The 19,951-nt window shown below is 44.3% G+C and overlaps 1 long non-coding RNA gene across 1 annotated transcript; it reads right to left on the bottom strand.

Moving 5' to 3' along the window:
- Nucleotides 1-4,251: 4,251 nt before the first annotated feature.
- Nucleotides 4,252-18,245, bottom strand: LOC137332162 (uncharacterized). The gene is made up of 3 exons (XR_010965605.1): nucleotides 18,125-18,245; nucleotides 13,332-13,393; nucleotides 4,252-4,753 (listed from the first exon to the last, which is right to left on the bottom strand). It is a non-coding gene; the product is annotated as an uncharacterized lncRNA (long non-coding RNA).
- Between the last annotated feature and the right edge of the window lie 1,706 nt (nucleotides 18,246-19,951).

Genomic DNA, 19,951 nt, shown 5'->3' with positions numbered 1-19,951 from the left:
CACCCGCTGATACAAAGCCTCTCAAACAGCTCTTGGATACACATCCTCTCCACAACTGTTTCTGAAGCTTGATTCATGAATGCTGCAAGCTGAGTCCACGCTGTGTAGAAGGCAACTTCATCCCACAACAGGGCCTAAGATTTTAACTCTTTTCATATTGTCCCTTCTCTCTTCTCTGTTTATAATCAGGCCATAACTCTCCTAATCTCTACAATGCCAATGTAACATGAATTGCCTCTGGGCGTGCATTTTAGCTGCTGCTACTCTGAACCCAAGCCCATTATTTCTTTCTCCTATTTTTGGCCCTTCTCAGGCCCTTCTCTCTTGTCTCCCCCCTTCCTGTCACCCAGACATGTCACCTGTAATTTCTCCCCTCTCAGGTACTTTCCAACCAATCCCTATCCTAACTCATCACTACTCCTCTTCCTTCCTACCTTCCTGCCGCCGTTCCAGGGTTGAATCCCATTTGGATAAATCCACAGCTTATCCCCGTGCCTCTCTTAGTATTCTCCGAAGGGCATATCGAGGCGCTCATTGCTGCCTCCTTCCTTACAAGCAGTAACCTGAACTGCCCCATCCTGCACTCTCACTGCCCACCTCCCCCCGCCAACGCGCCCGTTGGGGTTAATATCAATAAACTCCTTCCCTTCTCGATCACCAGAGAATTAACAATCACTGTTCCTCTTCCACAAAATGCCTGTTCTCTTTTGAACAAGGCCCATGTTATCCGTGGCCTTATGGCAGATGATTCCACTGGCATCCCCGGCTTTGATTGAAAATCGCTCATGTGTGTTGACGCCTTGACTTGTGCTGAAACCTCTCAACTTCGCTATAGTTTCCACCACCTGTCCCACCCAAATCGCCCTGGTGGCTCTTATCGTCAATCCACACCTTTGTCTTTCCCCCATCATCTCTTCTCCTTCCTCAAGCACCTCATTTTGTTCCACCGCTCCTCAAATCCCACCCTGAGTTTCTCCTTGAGATATCCTACTTTCTTTCCTCCCTCAGCCTCTGCACTGAGCAACTTCTTGTTCTCAGTAATTTCAATCTCCATTTTAGCTCCCCTAGCTCTCTTTCTTATGATTTTCACTGCTCTCCTGTCCTTCCAAAATCACTCCCTCCATATAAACTGTCTTGCCCCTATTCATAGCCACTCCCTCAACCTTGCTATCTCCTGCGGCCTCCCTCCCACGGTCTTGATTGACAAGGCATCTTTGACCACTTCTTTGTATCCCTCACTACCCAGAGCCCCCTACCTTCTTCCAACCCCACTTCCTTCTGCATATGCCCCTGGAAAAAACTCTTCACCCCTCCCCCCCCACCACCAGTCACTTACAAGTGCACTTTCAAACTACCTAGTCTTTGCCCCTTCATTCACCACGATACTCTGCAGCTGTCAATTTGCTCAGCCACTCCTTCACCTCTAGCTTTGATGCCCTTGTCCCTAGCTAAGTCATTATTATCTCCCATCCCAGTCATTGCCCATTGATATGGCCCCCATCTTCACCCCCTCAAATCCAAGGGTTGCAGACTTGAACATATCTGGTACACAACTGGTTTAGCCATCTGTTCCAATCCAAATCCAGCGCAAGTGGCCCTTATTCTCCTCTGTCCAAACTGCCCACTGTTGCAAGATCACCCTTGAGAGCAAAGATATTCCCAGGCTTTTTTTCTCCATTACTAACCATCTCCTTAAACCCGTCTCCCCTATCCCCTCCATCTTCACCACCAACAACAAGTGTGAGGAGCTCATAGACTTCTTCGTCACCAAGACTGAGACCATCTGTTCAGCTGCCTCTGCTGCTCCCCCCGGCCTAGCCCTGAACCCACATCACTCTCGCTTTGATCCCATCTCTCGCCATGATTTCTCTGAGTTCATATCATCCACGAGCCCTACCTCCTGCTCCCTTGACTCCATTCCCAGTTTTAAACTGCTGACCACTCAACTTTCCTTCCTGGCCCCCATGCTAGCTGACATAGTGAATGGTTCCCTCTCCTCATTTACCATCTCCTACCTTTCAACACCCCCCTCTTCAAAAAAAAAAACCACCCTTGACTCCTCTGTCCTTGCAAACTATTGCCCAATCTTCCTTTCCTCTCCGGTCCTGGAGCATGTTGTCGCCTCTCAGAACTGTGCCTTCTTCCCATAACTCTCTGTTTGAATTGTCTTAATAGGTTTCTGCTCTTAACACTGCACTGAAACGGCCCTGACCAAAGTTAGCAACAACAGCATCTGCTCATCATCCTCAACCTCCTTACAGCCTTTGGCGTGGTCGACCACACCATCCTCCTCCTGCATTACACTTATAGGTGAAGATTTAAAATTATTAAACTACAACATGTGAATCATTTGGTTTGTTGAGTGGTCTGTATTTTGACAGGTTGTGTGTATCCTGCTGTTCGAGGAACAGTGTCTCTTTAAACTGAGAGAACACTCTTCCGACATTTTAGAAAGAATGGCCGTTGTGAGTAAATCAGCATTTTCTACATTTTTGCAGAGCCATTTATGCACAAGTTTGCATATTCCTTAACTGCAATATCCAACACTTTTGTCGGTTGCATATTTAATTGTTAATTAGCTTCTTCAGAAATGTGAAAAGAGCATTTAATTGATGTGTCGCAAGTGGCCAGTTTTCTGCTGTTTCCGCTGCTGACCATGTGTTTCATAAAATCAACGGCAGGAAAATCTTGCCCAGCCTCCATTTTGAATGAAAACCATTGAAATCTAGGAAAAGCAGGATAAACAACTCTTGAAGACGAGGATAATATGTCCCTTAATTTCCTTATTAGTGCAAGCCATGTTTCCACATAGGAAGGATATTGCTGCCAGTATGAACATGGAAGTGAGTATATGACTGTGACGATGGTAAACTATCCCTCCTCGTCCTTCTCGACCTGTCTGCAGCCCTTGTCACGGTTGACCACACTATCCTCCTCCAATGCCTCTCCTCCATCATCCAGTTGGGTGGGACTGCAGTCGCCTGGTTCCATTCTTATCTATCCAGTCGTAGCCAGAAAATCACCTGCAATGGCTTCTGTTCCCACTCCCGCACCATTACCTCTGGAGTCGCACAAGGATCTATCCTTGGCCCCCTCCTGCATGCTGCATGCTGCATGCTGCATGCTGCATCTTCTACATGCTGCACCTCAGAGACATTATCCGAAAACACATCAGGTTCCACATGTACGCTGACGACACCCAGCTCTACCTCACCACCACCTCTCTCAACCCCTCCACTGTCTCTAATTTGTCACACGGCTTGTCCGACATCCAGTGCTGGATGAGTAAAAAATTCCTCCAACTAAATATTGGGAAGACCAAAGGCATTGTCTTCGATCCCTGCCTCAAACACCGTTCCCTAGCCACCGTCTCCATCCCCCTCCCTGGCCGTTGTCTGAGGCTGAACGAGACCATTTGCAGCCTTGGCGTCCTATTTGATCCTGAGATGAGCTTCGGACCACATATCCGCTCCATCACCAAGGCCGCCTACTTCTACCTCCATAACATTTCTCGTCTACGGCCCTGCCCTAGCTCATATGCTGCTGAAACCCTCATCCATGCCTTTGTTACCTCTATACTTGACTATTTCAATGATCTCCTGGACAGCCTCCCATTTTCCACCTTCCATAAACTTGAGATCTGCTGCCTGTATCCTAACTTGCTCCATGTCCAGTTCACCCATCACCTCTGTGCTTGCTGATCTACATTGGCTCCCAGTCCGGGAGCAACTCAATTTTAAAATTCCCATCCTTGTTTTCAAATCCCTCCATGGCCTCGTCTCTCCCTATCTCTATAACCTCCAGCCCTATAATCTCTGCGCTCCTCCAATTCTTGCCTCTTGCACATCCTCGATCTTAATCGCTCCACCATTGGCGGCCATGCCTTCAGCTGCCTAGGCAGCAAGGTATGGAATTCCCTCCCTAAACCTCTCCATCTCTCTACCTCTCTCTCCTCCTTTAAGACGCTCCTTAAAACCTACCTCTTTGACTAAGCTTTTGGTCACCTCCTTATGTGGTTTGGTGTCAAATGTTGTTTGATAACGGTCCTGTGAAGTGCCTTGGAATGCTTTACGGTATTAAAGGCGCTATATAAATGCAAGATGTTGTTGTTGGTATTAAACACAGAAAAAGGAAGAATCCAAGGGACCTAATCCTGCTATCAATAAAGTAAGATTCACAAGTACCCATTGGCCTGGGGAGATTAATAAACAGTTCAAGAATTTTATGAAATTCTTTACACTTTGGAGTGAAACTCTTTGAAGAAGCACCTGTTTCTCCTCAAAGTGGAATGTGAGTGCAAGAGGTGATGGACGAGTCTGTTAAGGTAAAAGAAATCTGCATCCTCCCAACCTCTGAGGCATCAGTCCCTAATGGGCTTTCCAGAAAGTTTTATTTTAAAAAGATCCTCCAATCTAGCCCCAAACCCATGCACCAAATTCCATGAAAATATAATAGTGGTGATCCTAAAGAAAAGGAAGGGCCTTGTAGTGGATTGCAATTATCACCATATTCCTCTCATTGATATGAGTGTGAAAACTTTGTAAATATGCTTTGTTTGAAGGAGGTCCTGTCCTGTCACATCCACTTTGTAAGAGAGGGATTTGGTGCAGTTGCAGGTTTCTGGGTCTGATATTCACATGCAGGGAAAAGAATAATGTATTGCTGCATCATCCTTCAATGCAGTAAAGCCCCTTGACTGTATACAGTGGTCATCTTGCGTTGTATCCTTCAGAAACATGTTTCTTGGGTGCATCTGAAACACAAAGAATGAACCCAAGACTGTTGTTTCCATTTGTCAACATAATTCATAGCATTTCCAGCTTGGAAGAAGAATCAGAAGAGCTGCACTATTACATTTCAGTTTCATTTAGTGCTTGAAGGGAGCACAGGGCAGAGAACTGGGCAACTGTGCTGTAGCTCTACCTCTGACCTGTGCTTCCTTTGAGCTTGGCTTCCCATTGGGAGCACAGGATCACTGAATCACCGAATTGTACCCCTGTGTCTCAAGAAAATGACGGCCTCTAGTCTGAACTCTTCATTGAATAAAATTGAACTGGATATGCTACAATTAAATGTATCTCCTATTGCAGATGTATTCAAATGTTCCAATTGGATGTCCTACAAAAGTTGAATAATTAACGGCCATTGCTGCCTCTTCCAGTGCATTCATTGTAATTGTTAAAAATTTTTAAAAAGTGATGGAAACTTTACTTTAAGGAGATAGTAAGCTATCTCCTGGCATCCTCCATCTACTTCCCTGGAAAGTCACGGGAGGCATGGCTCTTAAAACCTACAGAGTATTACTCGGCTTATCAATTTTTACATTTGCTCTAGTGGTTGTTTAAAAGATATATGGTCAGTGAGGTTAATATTGCAATTGATTTAAATAGCCAAGAAAATAAAAGGGACATTAAGTCTTCAATGCTATACACAAATACCTTGGAAATGTTATGACTGTGAGTGCAAGTATGACCTTCTGGGCTGCTCATGATGGGAAGTGCTGAATGTGCATGGATGGGAAAACGGTTAGCTGCATTGGAACTTTATACATTGGGAGCGAAAGGGAAGTGATTTCTGTTGGGATTCCACATAATGAAAGTGAATGTGGAATAAGATGTCAAAGTATAGCAAAGATTTACCAATTCAGAGCTCCTTCATCACCCAGTGGTTTTCTTATTCATCTGGAGAGCTGCCAGTGTGGGATTGCTTTGTTTATAAGCCTAACTATGGTTTTCTACTAAACACTACAAATATATTGTGGATACAAGTATTGAATTTTAATTGATCCAAACCCCTTCTAGTTCGCTCCTACTGTGTGGAAACCCAAGGGCAAAGTCACTTCCTATTCACTCAATTCACAGTAGGAATGAACTAGAAGGGGTTTGATCCATTGAAATTCTATCCTCGAATCCACTATATATTTATTTGTAGTCTATAGTAGAAACCCACGGTTAGGCTTATCAGAGAAGCAATCCCACACTGGCAGCTTTTCAGACATTTCAGAAAACCACTGGGTGATAAAGGAGATTTTAATTGGTAAACCTTTGCTAAACATTTGGCATCTTATGTCAATTCCATTATGAGAGCATGCTGCTAGCTAAAACTTGTGTTGCATCTACAGGGCATACTAAGATATGCTGGGCAGCTATCCATCAACACCCCCAGCCAGGGAGTGTCTTTGAAGCACTGACAACATCAGGATCAAATGTCCTGCCCACAACAAGATGAGAGCAAGTTATCAGCACTGTTTAGTTCTGCATATTTCTGGAACACTGTTCTAAGTATCAGTTAACTTCCAATTTTCCCTGTTTACAACTTTAGCTGCTCTAATTTATATTTGAGTGCAATCTCCAATCAATTTTTTGTTCAAATTCTATAAGGAGTACTGTATATTTTCTGAAGATCTACAAAAAACAATCATGGGAGACAGAAGTTGATCGTGCATTTAAACAAGTGAAACTTTGTACTTCGAGCTGCACATTGCACATACGATTTAGGCATGCGTTTGCTCAGCAGAGAATGTGTGTGTTGCTGTTGCATGATCTATCTTTTCCAAATGGAGAAGCCACAGCCACAACCTCGCAGAATCCCCCAAGTACAGAATTTCTTAGTGGTGTAATGTACAAACACAGCACTAGGTGAGCTTTCTTTTTGATGCGCAGAATTTTGCTTTGACGCTGATGACTGTACATGTGTAACTTCTGTGGATGAAGATATAACTATCCACAATGGTAAACTGTTGCTATTTCCACATACCACCATACAGAGGCGATGGATTTAATTTCTGGCTAACAATGCTACTTAACAGAATTATTGAAAATATGTTTTCATTTGATGGTCTTTCTTGCTATTGGTAGAAAAGTACCGTGTCAAAAAAAATAGAAAGTGGTATTTGGTTATTTGATGGAAACACATAATTTTGATGCAATTATTATTGAAAGAATCTTAACACATCAATTCTGCCAAACAACTCCATAGAACATTGTTTTCTTGGATTATATACAAACTTACCTGAAAGGAATTCCTCTTTTGAAAGAATTTGCCATTGACAAAAGATGGCACTGCCACTTGGGTGGATGCTAATAAGGTGGTAGCTGCAAAATGTGTTGTCATGGAAACACTGGAAAGCCAGGAGCGAGATGCTTGCTGTGTAATCTGTAGTTGATTTACATTGCAGCAGCACTAATCCCATGCTGGCATGCAATCAAAATTCTGAAGGATAATTTCTCATGCAAGGAGTTCGGAGTTTGGCAAGGTTTACATTGAGAGACACAGACAAGAAAGTTGTGGACACTGATTTTCTTTTGGAATATCTTTGGAAGTATAAATTGGGTATTTGGCTTTGAGATGTGCTGTGACTACACTAACAAGAAGAAGAACTTGCATGTATATAGTATCATAATCAAAAACGCTTCACATACAATGAATTGCTTTGAAATTCAGCTAATGCAGCCATTTTGTGCATGGCAAGATCCCAAAACAGCAATGATGTGAATGATCAGTTAAGCTGTTTATGGTGATTTTGGTTGAGGGAGGGACGTTGGCCAGGAGAGCTCCCTGCTCTCTTCAGATAATACCATGGGATCTTTAATGTCCACCTGAATCACCAAAACAGACAGACAGGGCTTTTGTTCAATGTCCTATCTCGGATATTACAGCACTCCCTCAGTACTGCATTGCAGTGTTTGCCTAGGCTATGTGCACAAGTTCTGAAGTGGGGTTTGAACCTATAATCACGATAGTAAAATCAAGGGATTCAAAAACATTTAATTACTAAACGCTATGAGATACTATTGTAAATAATATTGCCACATGATTCACAGTATGATATGAAAAGGGGATTGTAAAGAACACCCCCAGTATTTCAGAGGTGAATGCACTGCCACTGAGCATGTCCAAACTCTGGTCTGTACAGTGAGAATGCTACAATTGGCCTCAATGTCTCGGGACAAGGGAGAGGAAAGATCAGCCTGGGTTCCTAAAAAGTGCCAGCACCCCTCCCGTACCCAATCCTTCATGTATGAGCCTTGACTGTAAATGTCAATAGTTGACTGTAGGGGCATCTCAAGTAAACTCACTCCTATCTGGTTTATATCATGGTTCCACAAAATAAACAGAAGTTGAGTCTAATAAATTTTAGTTTGCCACAAAGCTACTTTGCAGGAACTTCAATCTCCTTCAACAGGGTGAGAATTTTAGGTTAATTGCCTTGGGAAATGATGCACATATTAAGTGATGGTGACATGAAGCAAGCACTGATTATGCTCTTAATAGTCTGTGTGTTTAATAGTCTGACAACTTCACATGTAAGATATGTTCAAACTAGAAGAAACATGGCCAGGAGTTCATGGGCTGTTTGCATATTAAGCAGCTGGATTCATATTCATTATTTCATTTAAATGCATTTCCTGCAGGCCATTGCATCACCATTCCTGAAATACAAGTGTGCCCATAAGAAAATGGCCTCAAATGGAGAAAGATATTTAAATGGAGATTTTCAAATTTCCTTCCTGATCATGGATTTAACTACAAATTATGCATATATATTTTATTTTCATTCTTTCACACACCCTCCAACCATTTTATGTGATACTCAGCCATGCAGACCAGAAAAGTTACAGGTTTGATCACTATTCTATGCTGATGTTAATGGAACAGTTATAATTGGCCTCAGCACTCCTGGAACAAGGAAGGAAAGAAAATCAGCCCTGGCTTATGCTCCGAATTGTTAGCCAGTGACCTTTACCGGAAAGTACGCATATGTGGATATAGGGTGAAGACAGGGTCAGATTGCGCTGTGCTAACCCCCTCCCACAATGGTAACGGGTACGGTAGCATAGTGGTTATGTTACTGGACTAGTAATCCAGAGGCTTGGACTAATAATCATGAGTCATGAATTCAAATCCCACCATGGCAGCTGGGGAATTTAAATTCAATTAATTAAATAAAATCTGGAATTAAAATACTAGTATCAGCAATGGTGGCCATGAAACTACCGGATTGTCGTAAAAACCCATCTGGTTCACTAATCTCCTTCAGGGAAGGAAACCTGCCGTCCTTACCCGGTCTGGCCTATATGTGACTCCAGACCCACAGCAATGTGGTTGATTCTCACTTGCCCTCTGAACTGGCCTAGCAAGCCACTCAGTTGTAAAATCTCACTAAAAAAAGTCATAATAAGAATAAAACCAGACGAACCACAAGGCACCGGACACTACAATGGCAAACCAAGCCAAGTCGACCCTGCAAAGCCCTCCTCACTAATATCTGGGGACTTGTGCCAAAATTGGGACAGCTGTCCCACAGACTAGTCAAGCAACAGCCTGACATAGCCATACTCACAGAATCATACCTTTCAGCCAACATCCCAGATTCATCCATCACCATCCCTGGGTATGTCCTGTCCCACCGGCAGGACAGACTGACCAGAGGTGGCGGTACAGTGATGTACAGTCAGGAGGGAGTGGCCCTGGGAGTCCTCAACATTGACTCTGGACCCCATGAAATCTCATGGCATCAGGTCAAACATGGGCAAGGAAATCTCCTGCTGATTACCACCTACCACCCTCCCTCAGCTGATGAATCAGTCCTCCTCCATGTTGAACAACACTTGGAGGAAGAACTGAGGGCAGCAAGGGCACAGAATGTACTCTGGGTGGGGGACATCAATGTCCATCACCAAGAGTGGCTCGGTAGCACCACTGCTGGCCGAGTCCTGAAGGACATAGCTGCCAGACTGGGCCTGCAGCAGGTGGTGAGCGAACCAACACGAGGGAAAAACTTACTTGACCTTGTCCTCACCAATCTACCTGTCGCAAATGCATCTGTCCATGACAGTATTGGTAGGAGTCCTCGTGGAGACTAAGTCCGGTCTTCGCACTGAGGATACCATCCAACGTGTTGTGTGGCACTACCACCGTGCTAAATGGGATAGAATCAGAACAGATCTAGCAGCTCATGCGGTGCTGTGGGCCATCAGCAGCAGCAGAATTGTACCATTACCAACAAGCCAGGGGATCAACCCTGGTTCAATGAGGAGTGTAGAAGAGCATGCCAGGAGCAGGACCAGGCATACCTAAAAATGAAGTTCCAACCTGGTGAAGCGACAACTCAGGACTACATGCATGCTAAACAGCGGAAGCAACATGCTATAGACAGAGCTAAGTGATTCCACAACCAACGGATCAGATCAAAGCTCTGCAGTCCTGCCACATCCAGTCGTGAATGGTGGTGGACAATTAAACAACTAACGGGAGGAGGAGACTCTGTAAACATCCCCATCCTCAATGATGGCGGAGTCCAGCACGTGAGTGCAAAAGACAAGGCGTTTGCAACCATCTTCAGCCTAGAAGTGCCGAGTGGATGATCCATCTCGGCCTCCTCCCGAGATCCCCACCATCACAGAAGCCAGTCTTCAGCCAATTTGATTCACTCCACGTGATATCAAGAAACGGCTGAGTGCACTGGATACAGCAAAGGCTATGGGCCCCGACAACATCCCAGCTGTAGTGCTGAAGACTTGTGCTCCAGAATTAGCTGCACCTCCAGCCAAGCTGTTCCAGTACAGCTACAACACTGGCATCTACCTGACAACGTGGAAAATTGCCCAGGTATGTCCTGTCCACAAAAAGCAGGACAAATCCAATCCAGCCAATTACCACCCCATCAGTCTACTCTCAATCATCAGCAAAGTGATGGAAGGTGTCGTCGACAGTGCTATCAAGCGGCACTTACTCACCAATAACCTGCTCACTGATGCTCAGTTTGGGTTCCGCCAGGACCACTCGGCTCCAGACCTCATTACAGCCTTGGTCCGAACATGGATAAAAGAGCTGAATTCCAGAGGTGAGGTGAGAGTGACTGCCTTTGACATCAAGGCAGCATTTGACCGAGTGTGGCACCAAAGAGCCAGAGTAAAATTGAAGTCAATGGGAATCAGGGGGAAAACTCTCCAGTGGCTGGAGTCATACCTAGCACAAAGGAAGATGGTGGTGGTTGTTGGAGGCCAATCATCTGAGTCCCAGGACATTGCTGCAGGAGTTCCTCAGGGCAGTGTCCTTGGCCCAACCATCTTCAGCTGCTTCATCAATGACCTTCCCTCCATCATAAGGTCAGAAATGGGAATGTTCGCTGATGATTGCACAGTGTTCAGTTCCATTCGCAACCCCTCAAATAATGAAGCAGTCCGAGCCCGCATGCAGCAAGACCTGGACAACAGCCAGGCTTGGGCTGATAAGTGGCAAGTAACATTTGCGCCAGACAAGTGCCAGGCAATGACCATCTCCAACAAGAAAGAGTCTAACCACCTCCCCTTGACATTCAACGGCATTACCATCGCCAAATCCCCCACCATCAACATCCTGGGGGTCACCATTTACCAGAAACTTAACTGGACCAGCCATATAAATACTGTGGCTACAAGAGCAGGTCAAAGACTGGGTATTCTGCGGCGAGTGACTCACCTCCTGACTCCCCAAAGCCTTTCCACCATCTACAAGGCACAAGTCAGGAGTGTGATGGAATACCCTCCGCTTGCCTGGATGAGTGCAGCTCCAACAACACTCAAGAAGCTTGACACTATCCAGGACAAAGCAGCCCGCTTGATTGGCACCCTATCCACCACCCTAAACATTCACTCCCTTCACCACCGGCGCACTGTGGCTGCAGTGTGTACCATCCACAGGATGCACTGCAGCAACTCACCAAGGCTTCTTCCACAGCACCTCGCAAACCCGCGACCTCTACCACCTATAAGGACAAGAGCAGCAGGCACATGGGAACAACACCACCTGCATGTTCCCCTCCAAGTCACACACCATCCCGACTTGGAAATATATCGCCGTTCCTCCATCGTTGCTGGGTCAAAGTCCTGGAACTCCCTTCCTAACAGCACTGTGGGAGAACCTTCACCACACGGACTACAGCGGTTCAAGAAGGCGGTTCACCACCACCTTCTCAAGGGCAATTAGGGATGGGCAATAAATGCTGGCCTTGCCAGCGACGCCCACATCCCATGAACAAATAAAAAAAAACAACTTGCCAATACTTGTTCATTAAGCTTACACACGAGGAATGGGAGGGCTACCAGAAAGCATAAGTGCTTGTGCAACCCCAGCATTAGTTCCCACCTTCAAGGGGGAAAATTGGAATGATAAAATATATACGGACACACAAACATGCATATATATTCCAAAATAATTGTGAGATCACTGAGAATACATTTCAGTGCTGAACAGTGTTGAGTTGGAGTCTGTTGAGGGGAAATCTGTTAAAATGTAATTGTTCATACTCTGTACATAATATTGCGAATGATGTCTTGTCCCTACTCCCTCTATCATGTTGCCCTAGACCACAGCTGGGTGTTGGTGGGATGGGTGGGTGGGGCAGGGTGGGGTGGGGGGGGGGGGAGATAAAAATCTAGCACAAGTTTTAGGTGCTACTCGAGCAGTTAACACGGCGGTATGTAACACAACCCTGCCCCACGTGCATGTAATGAGGTTCCTGATGTGGCCTGGATCAAATGATTTTGTTTCGACAAGGCGAGTGATTCTGTTAGTATGCGGGGACCCATTTCCTTGACATGTTGGAACTGCTTCTTTGCCACATCGGGATTGCAAGTACAGACATTAGGGCCTCTATCTACCAGTGATCTATTGTGTGGTGATGATTCGATTTGAACAGTCAGTTGCTGTGCGAGATATTTCTCTTGGACTCAAAATGGCGCCTTGAGGTATTCCGTAAAATGCATTTATTTTTCAATTGAGAGATTTGACAAAACATACAACTCATAATAGGGGGAACTGAAAGATGACACTCTGTATACACAGGTAAGACTCTCAGTTCTATACTGACAGGGAAACCTGAGATATAGCATTACATGAATAGGGCTAAATTGTCAATTCTACATGCACAAGGTAACCTGAGAGATGGCACTGTAAAACAGTATGAAGACCTTAAATTTATACACTTGAGAGATAGAATTACATAAATAGGGAGAGATTCAAGATGATAGTAATATAAATCAGAGAAACACTTTGTTAAATGTACATGGGGAACCTGAGAAGTAGCGCCTTGCATCAGTCAGGGTAAGATTCTCAGTGAACTACTGTCTGAGTGTAACAGTTTTTAAATTGGTTTAGTGCCAATAAGAAAATAGCAGACTCGGTTATATGGGGGCAATATCCCAACATGCAGACATTAAGGCACTTTAGAGTGCTTTCAAGTAGTAAATGCCTTCATTTACTGCGCATGCAGCAACATTATACATTCTAATGGACTGCATCTTCATTTACTGAGCCAGCACTTTTTTTTGCAAAGATTTTTAAATTACCTGTTTTTTCTCTGATCAGTGGGAAAAGTCTGTCGGGGTCATGATGGAGAAGTGTTCACCACCTGTACAGGGAAAGTGGGAGGGCATTAGCCACTTGTGCTGACATCAATCATGCCTCTCTATTGCTACATTTATTTGAAACATTGATGGTGCAATGACACAACCTGGGTTTGTGCCTCTAATAACTGGAAACCCACTCCTATAGTTCAAAAATAGGCCCCTTAGCTACAGTATAGAAGATCCCGAAAGATGACAGTTTATCAACTGAGTTATAATCATTCTCAGACATGAACAGTTATAATCACAGACAGGGGCCAATGGCATTGTACAAGCAGAGGAGAAAAAGTACTCAGATTTGGAAAATCCATTTTTGTCATTTGGAATAAAGAGAGCATAAACTGACATCCAGTCCCATCCTGTTCAACTCCTTTCAATGGTGACGCAGACAACGAGATGCTGTTTTCATGAAGCTAACGGCGGAGCGGCACAATTCGGACAGCAACTGTTGGATATTGGCATTTAAACGTGCATCTGCTCCTCAAGTTGCTGTACCATTTACGCATAAACAACAATGAGCGCCATTAGCCTCACCGTTATTTTGACAGCAAAATCTGGCCCATTGTATGGGCATCTTCGGACAGTTTATAGGGTGTTTCCCTTATGAATCTCAAAGGCAACCTCTTTCTTTGGAACAGAGGAGGCTGAGGGGGGATTTAATTGAGGTGTATAAAATTATGAGGGGCCTAGATAGAGTGGATAGGAAGGACCTATTTCCCTTAGCAGAGTGGTCAATAACCAGGGGGCATAGATTTAAAGTAATTAGTATAAGGATTAGAGGGGAGCCGAGGAGAAATTTTTTCACCCAGAGGGTGGTGGGGGTCTGGAACTCACTGCCTGGAAGGGTGGTAGTGGCAGAAACCCTCATCGCATTTAAAAAGTGCTTGGATGTGCTCTTGAAGTGCCGTAACCCACAAGGCTACGGACCAAGAGCTGGAAAGCGGGATTAGGCTGGATAGCTCCTTTTTAACCGGCACAGACATAATGGGCCGAATGGCGGCCTCCTGCGCCATAAATGTCTATGATTCCATGATAACCCTTTGGGCAATTTTATGGGGCATTGTTCCTACAACTTCCAGGACATTGCCTGATCTGCTTTTATGTCACTCCATCACCACTGCCACCTTTCTCCAAGCTTGTAATGGATTGGGGCATAGATTTCACCAGCTGGATCTCTGCCCATAATAGCATCACACATAGTTCTAATTGGACAAGACTTGGTTGCAAGAAGCTTCTGATGAAAGCAACTGGGAGTTTAGTTTCCATATGAAAACTCTATATTAACCACTGATAGTGAGGGCTGTGTAATATCCTGTTTTTCACGCTGGGATTGTGCTTGGCCTTGAAGATGCCACCACAAACAAGCATTCGCCGTGGCTAATTCTGTCCTGAAAGCAGTGAGAATTTAAAGTGGGACACAGCAATTTGGATTGTTACTTTTGGATTGTGCAGTATAAAAATATTTGTTGACTTTTTGGGCTGTTTTTTTAATCCCCCTTTACAAGTGTTTGTACCAGTTTAATTTTGTCCCATTAAAATTTGGACCGTGGGTATTCCATTGCAAATACCTGTCTATTTCTGTTTTGTAGAGAAATAGGAGGAAAAGGATACCAAGCAGGTGAGGTTGTACCGCAGATGGACAGCTTACACCTGTCATTACCTTACAACCCAGCTTTACAGCTAGTCACAATTACCTGGATTTGTCGAAGGAATTTTATCTTTGTAGACTGTAGCCTTTTGTGTGGCACCTTGTCAAAGGCTTTTTGAAAATCAAGGTATACAATATCGACTGGGCTATTAACATCCACCAACCTAGTAACTTCCTCAAAAAATTCAACCAGTTTGAGATTGAGCTCCTTCTCCAGAAGCCATGTTGAGATTCTCTTATAACCCCTTCTATGTCAATGTGGTCTTACATTGTATCTCTAACGATCCCTTCTAGCATCTTGCCTATGACCAAAGTCAAGCTAATGGGTGTGTCATTTCCTGGTTGTAACTTACTGCCATTTTTAAATATTGGCTCCACATGGGCCTCTCTCCAGTCCATGGGAACAATCCCAGATCCTGATGATCTGTTAAATATATGAGCAAGAGGCTCATGACCACAAACCTAATTTCTTTGAGCACCCTTGGGTGAATGCAGCGCATTCCATTTTGAGATCCCTTTTTTTAGCTGGAACAATATCCGCATCCACTTTGAGTATCAACTTTAGCATCAACTTTTTGATATGTTATTGGTAACCCGGCATTATCTTTTGTAGTGAAAACTGATGCAAAGTAGCCATTTAAAACCTCTGCCATATCCTGGGATTTCATTGGAATCTGCCCTAAGGAATGCTTCAACGGCCCTATACAGTCCTTAATAGCCCTCTGACTCGTAACATAGCTGAAAAGGTCCTTGCCAATACTACCAGAGCATACTTTGCACACCTGCTTATCATATATGTTGATAATAGGCAGTCCTGCCTTGACTACTCTGGTGATATCGCTAAACTTTTTCCTCATTTGCATCCACATCCTCTGGGTGTTTGAGCATTTATAGTGAATCTTTGGAATTCTTTACCCCACAAAACTGTGGAGGCTAAGTCATTGAATACATTCAAGGCTGAGTTAGACAAATTTTTGATCAGCAAAGGAGTCAAAAGATATGGGGAAAGGGCGGGAAAGTGGAGTTGAGGTAAAAATCAGATCAGCCATGATCTCATTAAATGGCGGAGCAGGCTCGAGGGGCTGAATGGCCTACTCCTCCTCCTATCTCTTATGGTCTCTTATTTATGGTCTTATAGGCTCAGCCACCTCATGTCTTATGATTTGTGCCATTCTCCTTGTTGGTTTGTGATTTGGGATGCTAAGAATTGCCACCCTCCTCTGTCTCACTTGTTCTAGAAACACTTCTATCGAAGCCCCAGTTAGCTTTGGGGCACCTAGTTCACACTCACCTCCCACCTCCCTGCTCCATCCAAATATTGAAGCTAAATCAATGTTGTAAATTTCTCCTCCCCCAAAAAAGCCTACCCCTTTAAGGTGCTATTACAACCTTTAAAATACTGCAGCAGCATAGGAAATGCTACCCCACAATCAGTGTGCTGCCTAAGGTGTGTTTTTAATCCCAGAAAACATTACAGTGTGGCTGACCCGGAAGTTGGATGATAAAGAGTTTCTCAGGGTTCAACTTGTTGATACCCTTAAGGATCTTGAATACCTCAATAATATCTCATTATGGCCTTCTCGTCTCTAGTGTAAACAAGCTCAGCTTCTATAGTCCCTACTTACAGCTCCGGTGTCTGATGCCAGGCATCAGATGGGTAATACTTTGCAGCACCTTTTCCAGTGCCAATCTGCCCTTCCTGTAAAATGGTGACCAGAACTGGCACAGTGCCCCAGATGGGGGTGAACCAATGCCCTGTGTGGGTTCAGTTATACATCCTGTGTTCTATTTCAGGCATTATATAAACCCAAGATCCAATTTGCCTTATTTACTGCTGCCACACATTGTACCGGCAGTTTCAATGATCTGTCCACCAATTCCCATACCATACCATATCCTGTAAACTAACACCATTTATTTTAAGTTCTGATATTTATTCTGCTTCCCTAGTTTCATCAGTTTGCACTTGTCAACATTGACTTGTTGACCTTTGTAATATTTTCTAGCCCTACGTCCCAGCACCAATGCATTCTTTCCCTCCATTCAATAGGTTAGATGCAGAGAAACGATTTCTCCTCTGGTGGGGAAATCCAGAACAAGGGGGCACAATATTAAAATTAGAGCTAGGCCATTTAGGAATTAAATCACAAAGCACCTTTTCACACAAAGGGTAGTGGAAATTTGGAACTCTCTCCCTCAAAAGGCTATGAATGCTGGGTCAATTGAAATTTTCAAGACTGAGATCACTAGATTTTTGTTAGGTAAGGGTATCAATTGATTCGGATGAAAGGTGGGTAAATGGAGTTGAGGTGCAGATCAGCCATGATTTAATTGAATGGTGGCCCTTCAAGAGCCTCCTCAAAACTTAACTTCTCCTTTACTTCCTGCTCAGTCTCCACTGATCCTCCTCTACAGCACTTTGGAACATTTTGTTAATTTTTGGCGGGTGACCAACCTGCTTCCAGGAGGCAGGGCGGGCCTTAAAATCTTTCAAGGAGGCTTCGGGCCTCCATTTTCCCAGAGTTTCCGATTTTAACCCCAGGGGGCTGGGATTCCCGGGCCTTCTCTTTCATGCACACGAAAGGAGACGAGAAGGCCTGAGACTAACAGGTAGGTGCCTTTCTGGCACAGTTTGTGGGCCCGGTGGAGCAGGAGTGCTTTCCCCCTGGCCCAACAAGCCTACCTGCAGCGACCCCCCCAACAATTGCGGACTCCCGCCCCCGATCTCCACCCCCCCCCAATGATCGCTGAACCCCAACCCCGATTTCCCGATTTCCCCTCCCCAGCGATCGCAGATCCCCGACCCCGATCCGTGATCGCGGACCCCTGATCCCCGATTTCCCCCCCCCCACAACGATCGCGGACCCCCGACCTCGATCGCAGAACCACGACCCCGTTCCACCCCCACAATGATCGTGGACCCCCAACCCCTATTTCCTCCCCCATTGAACGCAGACCCCCGATCCTGAACCCCAATCACGAACCCCCGACCCCGATCTCTCCCCCCATGACTGATGACCCCCTGTGCCCACCCATGCCCCCCCCCCCCCCACCATCCATGCAAACAAAGACTTAGCTTCAGACTTACCTGAACACGTCCTCTCCCTGGCTAGTCTCCTTGTCAATCAGGCCGGACAGTCGCACAGCAAACTGAAAAAAAATACATCCTCACGTCAAAATCGTAAGGACGTCTGGGAAACCCGGACGTCTGGGTTGTGCCTGAAATGGACAGTGCGGATTGGTTGGAAGTGTTTTTGAATGGCACTGAAGACTTAACTGGAATGGAATGTAGATGAAAAACTCCAGTGACACAGACACGCCTTGGAAGCAGGAACTGATAAGTGGGCGCTTTTCACTTTTCATAGCTTCACCTCCCTCTTCAGCTTAGCTCTCAATTAGCAGGCTGTGCCCTACTCAGTGTGAGGCCATTAGAAGTACAGAAACTGAAAACCTGCTGCTGACAGCATAGGCCAACTGGAACCAATTAAACGTTTATAGAGTCTTGCGGGAAGGGAGTAAGAGGTCAAGAAGCAGGGCCAAGAGGAAGGGGATGGATATTCTGGAAATGAAGCTGAAAAGAAACTCTCTGATTCTCACCATCGCTAAATCCTTCCCTGCCAAAGAAACATTGTCCAATTGATTTAAAATGACAACACAACAAGCAGCAATGTACATTTCTGAATATAGTAACACTCAATGTTGCTATTGCAGATCTGTTGCAGTTATATTGGCTTATTCTGCCAGAAAACCTCCCATAATTTGTGTATCTTGGTCTCTTTAGGGGAGTGAATGTACCACTCCCTAACCATCTATTTTCTGCTACAACCACACATGTATTAAAAGCATCACATCCCATTCAGCCCTTCCTCCATACAGATGTGAAACATCAATTTGGAAACAGTCAGATTATGTCACAGAATGTGTTTGTGTAAATCTCAATAGAACTATGCCATTTCTGAAGTGAACAAACCAGGGCCATGAAGCCAGTTAGAGATCCAATTGAAACATTTATTGGCTGAGTCCAGGACCCAAAGGAGGATTGCTGAAATGGCCGCCAGCTAGATATGATCCTTGGAGTTAATTTTTTTGTTAATTTTATCTAATGACAACATCAAAGGCAAATTTTTAATACATTATCTCCTATTAAATGTTAACACGTTTGTGGCCTCATCATATTTTACATTTTTTTGGGTTAGAATTAGTTGTGAAAGGAATGATTACATGAACTGACAGGACTGCAATATAATAGCTGTGAGTAAAACATGCTGAGATGCTTCACTAGAAAATCAGACCATCCTGAAAATAACTAGCAAGAATTTAGGAGATTAATTCTGGATTGTTAAAGTGAACGCTTACAATATTTACATACAGATGAAATATTATCAGATTTGTATTAACTTGCTAGTTAAGATGTAATTGCTGGCCAAAATAATCCAGGAGCAATAGTAATTGCGTAATTAAGGTGGAGACCATTTCATTGTTTGTCTTGCGGCATTCTTGGTAAGTTGGGGAAAGTTAAAAGTGAGTCTTTGATGAATTCTTAAGAATGAGATGCAGCTGGAAAATCTACCTGTTTGATTTTATTTTTGTTTCGGAGCAATGGCACAGCAGATCAAATGTACCATCTAACAATACATTTTGCATCATATGGTATAACACCACTGTCGTTATAAAACTGTACGTCTTCTGATTCACCATGGACAATGGCATAGAGATCCATTAACAATATATTAAAAATCTTGCATTCAGCACGTGTTGCACTTTAAATGAGTGTGTCACACAAATAAAACTATCACGTTTTTCTAATTGGCTCAAATTTCCCAAGGAGATTTTCCTGATCAAGGAACACTTTGCCACTGTCCACTTACGCTAATTACTTCAAAACTTCAGCTACGCAACAAAAAAACACTTAATC

The sequence above is a fragment of the Heptranchias perlo genome, chromosome 14 (genome assembly GCF_035084215.1).
Source record: "Heptranchias perlo isolate sHepPer1 chromosome 14, sHepPer1.hap1, whole genome shotgun sequence".
Lineage (NCBI taxonomy): Eukaryota > Metazoa > Chordata > Chondrichthyes > Hexanchiformes > Hexanchidae > Heptranchias > Heptranchias perlo.
Note: the sequence above shows the minus strand (reverse complement) of the source record. Positions and strands in the feature narration are given on the sequence as shown.